This window comes from Camellia sinensis, chromosome 1, assembly GCF_055761805.1.
Source record: "Camellia sinensis isolate YWXY chromosome 1, ASM5576180v1, whole genome shotgun sequence".
Taxonomy (NCBI): Eukaryota; Viridiplantae; Streptophyta; class Magnoliopsida; order Ericales; family Theaceae; genus Camellia; species Camellia sinensis.
This window is the reverse complement of record NC_138961.1, coordinates 130,362,560-130,376,676: the sequence shown is the minus strand read 5'-3', so window position 1 is coordinate 130,376,676 and position 14,117 is coordinate 130,362,560. Positions and strand designations below refer to the sequence as shown.

Below are 14,117 nucleotides of genomic sequence, written 5' to 3'. Positions count from 1 at the left end.
TCTATTTAGATGACCACATATTGCCTAACAATTACATGAGTCTAAATACCCCACATGCCTCCAAATAGTTGAGGATTAATCACAAATGATACTCATGATCCTACTTAACTTCAAATAAATCAAAATACTCCTCTATTGACATCTCATATGAAGTTTTCCGAATAAATAAGTGTTGATACACTATATCAATAACAAATTCTACATCTCGGTCTACCAATACCTTTGCAACAATAATTCGGATGCTCATTCTTAAACACTTCGCAAGTCGTCAATAGCAAATAAAAAGGGTGGGGATTTACTCCATTAGCTCCATAAGAAAAGTCATTTATCCTCAGAAGTCAGAGACAACTCACGTAAGCATATGATTAACATTTTATTATCGTATTCGAAGGTACATCTTAATAATCATAACAAAAGTATTGAGTCAAATTCATAATAATATGGATCCTTCAGATAACGATGAGACACATAACACATAACATTAGCCCCAATGATCAACTCATTTATAACCAATCGGTCGAAATAAAAATAGGGGTCCTGAATCAATCATCATACAAATGTTTGTTCACACGTAATAAAAATGTTCAATAGTTATCTTGGCAAATCGAAGTATTCTCATCCCAATTGTTTTAGCAACCTCAAATTAAGTTTCAAATGCTCAAGTAGACGAGTTATAACTTTACTAATAATCGATTATGCAACCATAAGGAATTCAATTCTAGTTCAAGTCTCCTAATACTTGATGAAACATATTCTTGTTGACCTCTCCCCACATACTCCCAAGTTAGCAGGGATAACACCGAAACAATTAATCACATGTCGTGCGTAATTCTCACAACCCTATAATACCAATTACAATTCAAATACTCCCATATTGTTAAGGTTTTTCTCAAGTAGTGTTCATAAACACATAATTCACGATTAACAATTCTTATAGCATCAAGTCAAAACACGGTAAGATAGAAGTAGCAATTTGGTAAATCAATCAGTTGCCAGCCTCGTATAACTTACTTCACCCATACCACATATCTGTCCCATAGCTGAATGTTGGTGCTTAATGGGGTTCATGTCTGTTGTTGGCAATCTACACACGGTCCTCATCACAACATGACCCAATCCTTGCTTGCGGACAATTTATAATTCGCCTAGAATGAAAACAACTAAATAGAGATTCTCATCAAATCAAATCAGATAAAGGTCCTATCACATCGTTCTCAAACATGGTATGTTTGGCTCCGAGGGTTCAATCAGCTCACCTAGAGATTCTGGCCACAGTCGCACAATCATGCTAAGTTCATTTGCTCTCTAGATCAGACATCATAATTGTTCATATCAAAGTGGCTGAGGTTCTATATCATATATTCTCCTTCGAATAAGTTCACATATAGATACACGGGCACGTAGTTGTTCATAACATAAAGTGCTTACAAAATATAGAATTTGGTATACAGAAATTCCAAGCAGATTATATCATCACAAATTCATGATTCTAAGAACCCAATCAAATAATCTCATCCACGTTAACCAAGCAGGGTACATAATCACACCTAACATGGGGTTCATTATACAGGGTATCCAATCTAGCCACATAGTTGTAGCATTAGCTCCAATGGTCTAGGGAGTGAGGACCAGTACTATAACAATCATCTCGAACAAAGGAATGAAGAGATATTTATCCGTAATCAATTAACATTCTGAACAAAAGTGCATATGTGGGTTCGCGTAAATCATATAACCCTCATGTTTGTATACTCATGTTCACATAAGTCACTCATTCATATCGAAATCAAAATTACTCATCAATTTGCATAGTTTCTGTTCATATTCATAACACATAGTTACTTCTCATGCTAAGATTAGAAACGTATACAAGGTTTCACAATTTCTATGTTCATGCCCAAATAAAACCATACTTGCTCAAACAATAATTATACTTACACATGTATTCACATATACTTTACATTCCATAAGAAGTTTAGAAAGCCCACTAGTCTTAATATCTTCCATACTTTTCATACTCATGCTCATATAAAGATCATGGATTCATATCTTATCTCACACACTTGAAGCGCAAAATGCAAATGTTCCTAACTCTTTTCTAGACTCCTTATTGCTCAATTGGACTTGAGTGTGAGGTATTTACTCGTGCTCTGATGCCACTCTGTCATGACCCGAACCCGCCCCTAAAAGTTTGGGTTATAACCGGCCAGTAATCCATGGATTAACAAAGGCCTCAAATGAACATACAAAATATTTATGTTAATGGGGCCATAATGGAAGCATATAATGAGAAGGAGTCCATTGAGCTATGCATACATGCCATGATCAGAAACATACATATTATATCTCACATCACACTTCATGCCTTATGCCATAACATTTATACACATACATTATATATACATAACCCATAAGCAAAACTTATAACATCATTGACTATACAAAACCCAAGCTTCTAAAGCTTGGCTAAAGCACCACCAGAGCCCCGACGTAGCGGTGCAACTTGGGTGGTTTTATAAAAGGTTGACTCCGATGTGGTCTCCAATGTGGAACTCCCTGATGCTCACCTACATACATACAAATAAATAAAGTGAGCTGGAAACCCAATGAGTAATCTCCATATAAGGGGTTAAATGAATGAACCTCATGTTTTATTTAATCAATAAAAAGATCTTGACATATTTAAAAATCGTTTCGAAAGCGCATAGTATCAAATATCATTCATGATCCTTTCATAGCTTACCAAATAGCGAAGTTCATACTTTCCTTTTAATCACATTTACAGAATGGCCTCGGGCCCAACATATAACAAAACGGCCTCAGGCCCAACATATAACAAAACGACCTCGGGTCAAATATATCAAAACGGCCTCGGGCCCAATTATATATCAAAATGGGCTCAAGCGCCCAACATATAACAAAATGACCTCGGGTCCAATATATCAAAACGGCCTTGGGCCCAATCATATATCAAAACGGCCTCAGGCCCAACATATAACAAAACGATCTCGGGTCCACATTGCACATGTCATATAACTTTTACGAATTTTATTCATTTCGATCGAAACACAACATTGACACAATTTACCATTCATGGCTCAAGTACACAACGAAGAACATATATGTACAATACTATAGAAATTGCTCACCGTGATTTAGGCTTTAATTAACTTGCTGAATTACCATACAGGACAATCGACAAAGATTGACATCATACCGAATGTTTATAGTGGATCATCAGCTTATACAAAACCTCCAAGACGGACCAGAGGCCAATAACAATTGCAAGGGCCAAAGCACATTTTCTCAATTTATCATAATCGTTGCTCAAAAGGAACTCATTCATTCTTATCCAAACATTCTTTTGGGAACTTGCCATAGCATAATTACTCTGATGATTTCAAGCATATCTTACCATTTCGGAAATGCTCGTAAAGGCACATAATTTATACAAAGCAAAAGTTTCACAATTCTAAAGTATTTCATATGAAAACATTGTTACAAAGAGAATTACTCACAGTGATTGGTCGGATGACACTCCTTAACGACCCAGCCTGCAGCAACATAACCAAGCATAAAATTGCAGAACACATTACTTTCAATTCACTCAATCGATTTATTCATTACATATCCGTTCAATCATTCCCCGTTCTTAAATTCCTCTCAAGTGTTTAATGCAAAATTTCTCTACTTGTGATTCACGTACAAAGCTTGTGTCACAGATGTATTTTAAACGGCCATAAATGTTCATGACTTAACTTAAGGTTTCCTATAACAATCTCATATGTTTTCCATTGAAAATATCACATTTACATATTTAAGGTTCAAGGAAATAGCAAGAAGCGAAAGGGAACTACGTTAGGGTAGAAAATGGCATTAAACAGTTAAAAGAAAATAAACATCCTTCACTAATTTGAGCATATCTATTTCTGTACTTAGAATTTGGATGTGAGACCACCACCATTAGAAACTAGACTTCCGAGGCTTGAAGTTAGGCTCAAGAATTGTCTAAAACGGAGTCCGGATGAGGGAGATATGCTTATTTGAAATTACTAGGTGTAAGCTGAAACAAGGCTGGCCGCACGTGCGCCCAATTTGACGGCTCGTGCGGCCCAAATCCGCTCGAGCGGAAAAAACGGCCGCTCGAGCACCCAAGGAGCGAAATCAAAAATTATTTTTTTCTTCATGTTCCGCTCGTGCGGTGCGGTCTGGGCAAACTTGGACAGTCCGAAAATGGCGAAAAAGAAACCCTCCAAACTCATATCCAACCCCAAATTCATGCAAAGCTAATCCAAAAACATGTTATACTAGCATGATTCAAGGGTAATCACCTATCAAACACATCAATCTTGCTTCAATAACAAAATTAAGGTCTCACATTTTTTCATAACTTCATAAATTTCATGATAAAGCTTAAATACATAAAAACATGGATGATCCTTCAACAAATCTTTGTTGTATGCACAATCTGGAGCTCATTTCATGCATCAATCATAAGATTGGACTTAAAACAAACAAACATAAAGAGATTTCTTGTATTTAGTTCAACTCATTACATAACCCAAAACCCTAGCTCAAAGTTTCCAATTTCCTCTTGATTTCATGCCAAATATGAGCTAAAGACAAAGATTCTAAGTAAATTCTCATACCTTAGCTTCAATCTAGAGTTTTCCCCTTGAATCTCCACCAAATCTCTAGCTTCTCCTCTTCTTCTCTGTCTGACTCACCATCTAGCAAAGCTCTCCTAAAATGATGAACTCAAGAACTAGAGAGATATATATAATATAGGCTAATTAAACATTACGAATTGTAATTTTCCAAAATTTCATCGTAGGCTCTAAAAATCATGCTATTCATAGATATGAAGTCGGTTTTGGTTTATTGTGCCTCTAAGACTTTCAATTTTTAGTTCAAAATTCTAATTGCAACAGACTTTCCTACATTCAACAGATAGAAAATCCAAAATCACATAATTCACATACTTAACTTGCAAATTCACATTAAACACATAAGCACGTGTATAATTAAACATAATACGAGTTGGGGTATTACAACAGGCCTCTATTTCCCTGCAGACAAAGGCAACAAGACATGGTCCAAAAACCAGGCTAAGAGGAGAAAGTTAAGAGGTCCTGAGACAAGGCGCTCGGCCGAAGGCTCCAAAAACTCAAAACGAGCACAAACATGCACAATCATCAAGCGCTCAATCGATGACGTCTGAGTCTTAAGGTCAGTAAAAAATGGGGTGTCTACATATACACAGATAAACCAAAAGTGGGACTTAGCCCAGTGTAAAGATAAACAGAAACTTGTCTATATTCCCCAAGGAAACAAAGTCTTAAAACTTAGTTCACAAAACTCAACCATTTGACTCATTCTAGAACCTCATCGGGAGGCACAAAGGTTGGCCGATAAAACAGAATTCCAGGCCATCATCATTGAGCCTGGACACGTGCCTGATCACCTACATACATAAATAATATAGTGAGTGGGAGCTCGGTGAATAATAACAAGGTAAAGGGTTTAATGAACGTTGTCCGTACAATTATAGAAATCAAAATTTAGTTAATAGAAACGGATTTTATAATCATGTTTAGAAATCAGAGTTCATAATAGAAATAGATTTTAGAATCATATTCATAATTAGAATTTACAATTAATTATACGTGGTACATTCATTACCACTAGCAGAAATAGTTGACCCATAAAGGGATGGCCAAGAAGACATACAGTTGACTCACGTACATAGAGACGATATAGTTGGCTTATGAGATGTATAGTTGGTCCATAAATGAGATGTATACAGAAGGATCCATAACAGTTGGCTTATGAGACGTACAGTTAACCCATAATTGGGACGTAACAGAATAGATAACATATGTCATCTGAAGCTAATGATGCCACGAATACATTTTAGAAATATTGGATAACTATTCATTCATATAGAAGATAATATTTTAGAAAACATATCATCTTATATCATTCAGAAAATACTTATAATTGAACACAGCTTTACAAAGTTATTACTCACAGATGGCTCTGAAAGCAAACAGACAAAGCAGACAAATCAGATGACTTACGACACGTGACCTACACAAACATAATACATACACATATTGAAACACACGCTTGGATAGTACTTAACTTATTTCGTTATGTTCTTAGTATGTTTCTAGGTCTTGCGCTCAATATTGTGTCTTAATTAGGGATTAAGAATGCCTAGGATGCAATGAGGATTCAAAAATGTGATTTAAAACACTTAATCAAATTTGCTGAAAATAGGGTCTTCGCTCAAGCATAGATTCCTTTGCTCGAGCGGAGGGTCAAAAATAAGAGTGGTAGCTCGCGCGCAACTTTCATCGCTCGATCGGTTTGTAAACTCTGCAAAAGTGTTGGTTGCTTGATTTTTCTACTTGACGCACGTTCGACGGCCACTCGAGCGTGAGACTGAGGTCTTCGCTCAAGTGCAACTTTGGTTGCTTGAGCGGTTAACTCTGGGAGCATGCAATTTACGCCCGAGCCAACTTTTGGTCGCCCCAGTGGTAGTGCAAAACAAAGAGTGGTCGCTCAAGCGTAGGGTTTGTCGTTCGAGCGGAGAGGTAGAATTCTGGAATTTCCAGATTTGCTTCCAAGCTTCAAAACTCGAATTCAAAGCTAAAAAACTCATCTCTTGGGCCCAAAACTTGAGAAAACACTTGTAAAACATTATGAATTCAAAACCATTTCGCAAAATCAAGGCCCAAAGGTAAGCCAATTGAACCAAAATCAACTTAGAGTTTAAAGAACATAACATGTATGCATTAATATGAACCCAAACCTTCCAAAACATGATTAATTAAGGTCAATTGGCGAAAAACATGATGAATTCTCAAAACTAAGGTAGATTTGGCATATGCATGTGAGAATTCTTAACAATTATACTTAAAATGTAAGAAAATATGCACGCATGCATGGTATGATTTAAATTCTCTTAATTCTAGCTCAATTCTCATACTTAGTCATAGGAACTTCTTGAATTCTCTTCATTAACAACTTCAATACAAAGATTAGGAATCAATTACTCACCTAAGATCCTCAATTGAGTTCTAGATTGCTATGTTTTTGAGCTTCCAAGTCAATTTCCTCTAGATTGCTATCAATTCCCTTGTTGAGTTCAAGTCTCTCCCTTTCTTCCTCAATCTCACGTTTTTGTCATCAAGGATGATGAAATGTGCATATATGTGTGTGTTCTAGAATGATGTGGGCCTTATATAGGCTTGATTAGTGGTACTTCGTTAGTGACTAACTAATTAACATTATTTATTCTAATTATTTGGTTCCGAATTGAATTCCAATTCAACCTACCATAAAATACTGAAAATTTCAAATAACACAACACCTAAGTCAATTTCGTGATCGGATGCAGACAAGCCTTCCATTCGCAAAACAAAATGGAAACACAAACAAATATTTCTACGATAACAGATAGAAACAAAAATAATGTAACACACATGCAATTAATTCAGAATTTCATCTTAATTACTTATTATGTATCCTTAATCAAAGATTAGTAGCTAAACACAAGTTGGGGTTGTTATAGAAAGAGAAGTAATGAGACATAGAAAAGTGTTTTGGGGTCTGTTTATAGTGACTAGTTTTCAATAGAATAATTGCACCAAAGTCAAATGAAAAGAACGAGTCAAAAATCTCCAAAAGTAGGGTCCAAGCCGAACAAAATATTGAAACTGACTCACAAGGGTTGACCCTCGTGACAGTGGTGTCGACTCTCAAGAAGAAAAGCTGAGACACTTGTGTTTGACAGCAGACAAGGGTCGACCCTTGAAAGTAGTGGTGTCGACCCTATATTTCAGTAGACAATCCAGAACAACATAGGAAGAGAAGGGTTGACCCTAGGAACCCATGGTGTCGACCCTATATTTTAGTAGCGAATTCCAAGAACACAACAACCAGGAGGTGTCAGCACCACCAAGATGGGTGCCAACCTTTGGAACAGAACAAAACTAGGAAAGAGAGGCAGTGTCGACACCATTAAGGATGGTGCCGACCCTTGAAGCCAAAACCAAGCAAGAAAAGAGAATGAACAATAGCTACGGACATGGTTTCCCGGATTCAAAAGTATTAAATGGGTCGGGTCTAAGCCCGGATCGCTATATTACAAATTAATTTTCTTCTATTTTTCTCACTTTTATTCAAGCATTCAAATTTTATATTACAATTAAATATATTTCTTATTTTTCATCTACCTTATTCATATTATAATTATTATTTATTTATATTGAGTTTTTTGCTGAACATGAAGTTGTTTATTAGGAAAAATTTATATTTTATTTAAATTTTATATAATTGTATATACAATCAAGGGGGAATTACAATGCAGTGGGACAGAGAAAAAAAATTATAAAAACATGTGGAATGCAAGTGAAAACTGTGGGGGTGCAAGTGTCACTTGCATCCATCCATGTTTTTGTAATTTTTTATTATTATTATTATTATTATTATTATTATTATTATTATTATTATTATTTGCATTGGAATGTAGTTTCCCTACAATCAATCATATGCAATATATAGAAATAGTATAAAAAGGATATTAAAGAAAAATCAATACTCAACCTAATTAATTAATCTATTTATTTTTTCTTAATCCAACAACAATGTACTTATATTTAATTTTTTAAAATAAATTCGATATAATTTCCATTTCAACATAGTTTTATTTCCAAATAAAAAGAAATTAGAACCACTATTAATTTTATGTTATTAATTTTTCTTCCAATTTAACTAGGGTGAAGCACCAGTAAATCCCAAAATATAATCTTGTAAATTGTTTAATCCTCTATTTTTTTTCCTACGAATCCAAAACTCCCATTAAAGTGGAAATTACACAAAAAATGTACTCACTTACACGTTTGAGTTTAATTTTTGAGGAATAAAAGTGGGTTTCTCCAAATGTAAAATTACATATTTGGGCAATCCGCACTACAGAGGTAGCCAAATGTATAGTTATTGGCGACTAAAACTCAATTTAGTCGCCGATTATATGGGTTTTAGCGACTAAAGATTTTTTAGTAGCCAAAAGTGACGGTTTTTGGTGACTAAAATAATTTAGTAGCCAAAAGTGACGGTTTTGGCGACTAAAAACCAGTTTGGTCGCCGATTATGCGTGTTTTGGCGACTAAAAACAGTTTGGTCGCTGAAAGTGAAGCTTTTTGGCTACTAAAAAAAATTTAGTAGCTAAAAATAGGCAATTGGCGACTAAAATTTAAGTTTAGTAGCCAAAAGGGGACGTTTTTGGCGACTAAAAACAGGTTTAGTTGCCAAAACTGGTTATTTTTAGGCGGGACTTATTTTTTTAGCGACTAAAAAATAATTAGTAGCCCAAAATTATAGAATTGACGACTAAGTAATGGATTTAGTCGCCAAAAGTGGCCTCAATTTTTTTTAATAAATAATTTATTTTTTTACATAAATTATATTAAAAAATTAATTATTTTTTATATATATAGTTTTGTATTAATACCGGTCAATATACTATATAAATAATATATGTTGCATTTATATTCATGTGATGTTGTACTGGCATAGTGGGGAGAGTGTCTTGCTAGAGGTTTAGAATGTGGGATGTTGGTGGTTCGAAACTTGGCAACAACAGAGGGTAATTTTTTTTTTCTTTTTTCTGAAATATGCTTTTGGAGACTGAAATGTGTTGTTGCCAAAAGATTGACTATTGGCGACGAAAAGCTTAGTCGGCAAATGTATAAATAAAAAAAAAATCACTATTGGCAACTAAAAGATTAGTCGCTAAATGTATAATTTTCAAAAATGCAATTGACTATTGGCGACAAAAGCTTTGGTCGCTGAAGACCTGTTTTTTGCTGACTAAAACATTTTTAGTCGCCAATACCTCCGGCGACCATGTATTCGCGACAAAACTGGCGACTAAAATATTTAGTTGGGGAAAGTGAAAAGTTGACTTTTGGCGACTAAAAAAGGACTTTTGGCGACTAAAAATTTAGTCGCCAAAGGTGTTTTTCTTGTAGTGATTGTACTTTTTCGAAACATAACACTCAAATCAATGTAATCTCAAACGTAACACACCAATGTAACACACATAAAAACACTAAAAAACTATTTAGTGTACTTTTGTTTTTTTTTCCCAAACGTAACACTCACAGTTTGAAATTATATATTTGCTCAAAACTTAGTAAGGAATTTTTGTACTCTTTCTGGAATGGTTTGAAGAATCTCACACCCTTTTGTAATGGTTCGAAAATTCCACGTCTTTTTTTTTGGAGTGTTACATTTGGAAAAAATACACTAAGAATTTTTTTTATGTGTTACATTGGAGTGTTACACCAAGGAATTTTTTTGAGTGTTACATTGGAGTGTTACATATTGAAATTATGCATTTGCTCAAAGCTTACTAAGGAGTTTTTTTGTACTCCTTTTAAATATTTGAACAATCACACATCATTGTGCAATGAAGAATCGCATATTTCAATTTATTTTTGTACTCCTTTTGCAATGTTTGAAAAATCTTAGATTTAAAGTCATTCCAAATAAAAAGGATTCTCGTATAAAAATTCAAAAAAAAAAAAAGAGAAGAAAGAGAGAGAGAGAGAGAGAGAGAGAGAGAGAGAGAGAGAGAGAGAGAGAGAGAGAAAACATAATAGAAATAAGGGTATACTGTAAATTCAATTTTCAAATAATATATTAAATGTACATTTCCAAAATTAATGAGACTAATTAGTCTATAAGAAAACTTTTAGGACTTATCGAATTACCATTCATCAAGATGAGATTTAAAGGTAAATTTTCCATTTAATTATTATAATTAATGTCAAAATGATTGTTTATTTTATTATGTTATAATTTAATATCATATAAAATCATTATATATTTTTATTTCAGTTATATAGTACGATGGGGTTAAAATTATTATATGTATTTAAATAACAATTTTATAGAACAGTATAGCTAAAATTAACAAAATTAATAATTAAAATCATTCTTTAATTTGAAATGACATTTTTTCTCTAATTTAATTACTAATTTTAACAGTAATATTAATATTTACTTTATTATCATATATATTTAAAATACACTTTCATAATTCAATCGAGCAAAAATTAAAACACATATTTCGTATTATATTTTTTAAATAGTTATATATATGTACATACATAAATAATTCAAATAAAATTATTATATATTTTTATTAATGTTATATCTTATATTATGATAAAATTAATATTATTCTTCTGTAATGCATAGATTGTAAAATATTTCTAAAAATAATTGATATATGGACATATATAAATAATTTAACTTAATTTCATAAAATATTGTTCAAAAAATCTAATTTGTGCATTGCCTGAGTCAACTGTTAATTTATATATATATATGTATATGAAGAGACCAACAATTCCCCCAACTCCTATTCCTACATATCTCACATAATTCCATATTGTTTGAAGATTATTTAAGAATTTGTTATGAATTTATGCAAATGACCAGGAAGATTGTGTTAATTCTAAGCGAGAAAATATTAATAATAGGATGATGAAGGCTATATGGGAGGAGACAGTACAAAAATCTCCCAAAATAAATTTTCGTCACTAACTTGGACATTGGCCATTAGCCATTGGTACAATGAAGAAGTTCCGTTAAATAACATGACCCAGTATTTGCTCACTTCTAACATCAATACTCTAAGTTCTATTAAACATCATGAAAAACGAGGCATGAGGGTATTGTTTACCCTTAAGAAGGAAAAACACGATTTTTTTTTGGTGCGGTGTTGATATTTTGGATTGCGTAAGTGTGTCAGGACTCCTGTAATTTGTAGGATCTTTCAAATTTCTATAAGGTTTGGTAGACTTGTCAATAGGCCTTTTAAGTTTATAGAAATGTTTAGTGATTGTTGATTGACCTTCTCTATGGCTAAAAGTCCTTAATTCCTAAATATGGGACAATTCATCAAGGTTCAAACATCATATGACACTTTCTCATTTTTTATGCCAAGTTATCATTTTTGGTATGAACAAGTATAAATTCATGGGTAATTGGTTTAGTATTCCCAAAGTGTATTGTGACTTTGCTTATGTATTATTTCAAATCAATTACACAATAATTTTTTTACTGTGTAAATAGGACATACTAATTCACTTTTATTAAATAGTTGAGAGATTAAAATAAGAGATTGGCTTGTCTCCAATCTATAACGTGGAGTGCACTAAGCTATTCGGGCATTTGGGGTCACCACGGGTCCCGTCTCGATAATTCGAATCGTTCATTTTTTAAACCACAACCTGTAGATCATTCATGAAAAAAATCAAGTCAATCCAATAACTATAACTATGTTCGTTTATGACAGTCCTTTTTGCAAAAAGTTAACGACAAATAGTATTTGAAAACTAAACCATTCATTTTTTGGGAGACAGATGTAATAAACTAACATGGTTATGGTTATTGGATTGACTTGATTTTTTTTCATGAATGATCTACACATTTAGTATAAAAAATGAACGACTTGGATCATCGAGACAGGACCTGTAATGAGCCCATAAATCCAAACAACATGGTCCAGTCTACAAAGTGGACTGAAGACAACCTGCTGCCTAAAAATAACTCTCGCGAAACCACACAAACAAAAAGGGGCCATGGTAGTTGATAGAAGTCATTCATTCCTTGTACATATTGTTTTGGGTGATGCTACATCCTACCATTTTTGTCATCCCTAATTGTGCACTAATGACTAGGCACGATGATGTGGCGATAACGTAGAATAAAATAATATATATTTCTTTATAGATGATGTGGATTTTTTTTAATAATAATCACAATAATAATATTTACAATTAAAATAGAAAATACTGATTATTTAAAAAATTACCTTAAGATTTTGCTTTTTTGTGCCCACCTTGCAACGAATACTTTTCAAGCTTTTCAACGAATAAAAAGTGTAATCTCTCACTCTTGGTGAATGTTACTTCTACTTATATCACTACTCTCAGTCCTCTAGAAAAGTAAAAGACAATAGACAAAATGTATATGTAAATGAAATTTTTTTATTGAATACTTGAAAAACTACAAAGATTATAACAAAGATAGAGAGAACACTCTCACTCTTATTCTTACCCAACTTCTAGAAGACGCAACCGCACTTTTTATAGGCAAAGAGTGGACTTCAACTTTGGAATTGAAATACATAAAATTAAAAGATAAGATTCTTGTAACAAGACAAGAAACCTTTTACATTTTGGTTTATTGAAACTAACAACTTAGTGGTGGTATCTCCACCACTTTGGTTTTATTCAGCACGTGACTCCGTTGTCTTCATTTATCATGTGATCCACTTTGTTGTGTCTCCTTGGATGTATTTGTCATGTGAGCTTTCTATTGGTCTCTTCTCTTTTGGCTTCTTTTATCACATAGTCCTTGTTTGGCTTTATCTTCCATGTGACTTGTTTAAAAGATTCTTGTTTTTTTTTGCTTGACTTGTCATGTGAAATTCTACCCATTTTTTAGAAATCAGAGGTCCATGTCTTGCATTGATCCATAGTGAATTTAGGTTCTCCTCTTGGTTTTGTAGAGTTTCCAAACGGCTGTAGAGATGTTTGGTGCTTCAATTATCTCTTCTTGAAGCATTGTGAGTATTTCATTACTTTGTCTTCTCCTAACTTAGAGGGTTCAGTGAAAACTTTTTTAGTTCTTACCATCACAACTCTCTTCCCATCATAGAAGATTGCTGGTTTTGAATGTTAGAGAAGAGTTTCCAATGTATTATGGAGAAACAATAGCCCATAAATTTTGTCGATAATAGGATCATATCCCTTCCATGAACTTTCTTTTTTTACCATGATAGAAAGGATTTTGATTCGTTACTGGGTATAGATACCATATCTGATATGGTTGATAAAACTAAGTTTCAGTTTAGCCAGAGTGGACATGATTTGTGCCATAACAAGCATCGGACTTGCTCCCATAATTGTAATAACATATTTAACTATTGCTAGAAATTCATTTAAGAGCTAAAAATCTTCATCATCAATTTCCACAAAATCAATAATTCCAAGATCAATCCAGTGCATATTAATTTTATCCATGAATAACTT

At 33.4% G+C, this 14,117-nt stretch overlaps 1 long non-coding RNA gene across 1 annotated transcript; it reads right to left on the bottom strand.

The window, feature by feature from the left end:
* Nucleotides 1-1,901: 1,901 nt before the first annotated feature.
* On the bottom strand, nt 1,902-13,116 carry LOC145789958 (uncharacterized). Its single transcript, XR_014328510.1, has 3 exons — nt 12,896-13,116; nt 4,650-5,464; nt 1,902-3,554 (listed from the first exon to the last, which is right to left on the bottom strand). It is a non-coding gene; the product is annotated as an uncharacterized LOC145789958 (long non-coding RNA).
* Between the last annotated feature and the right edge of the window lie 1,001 nt (nt 13,117-14,117).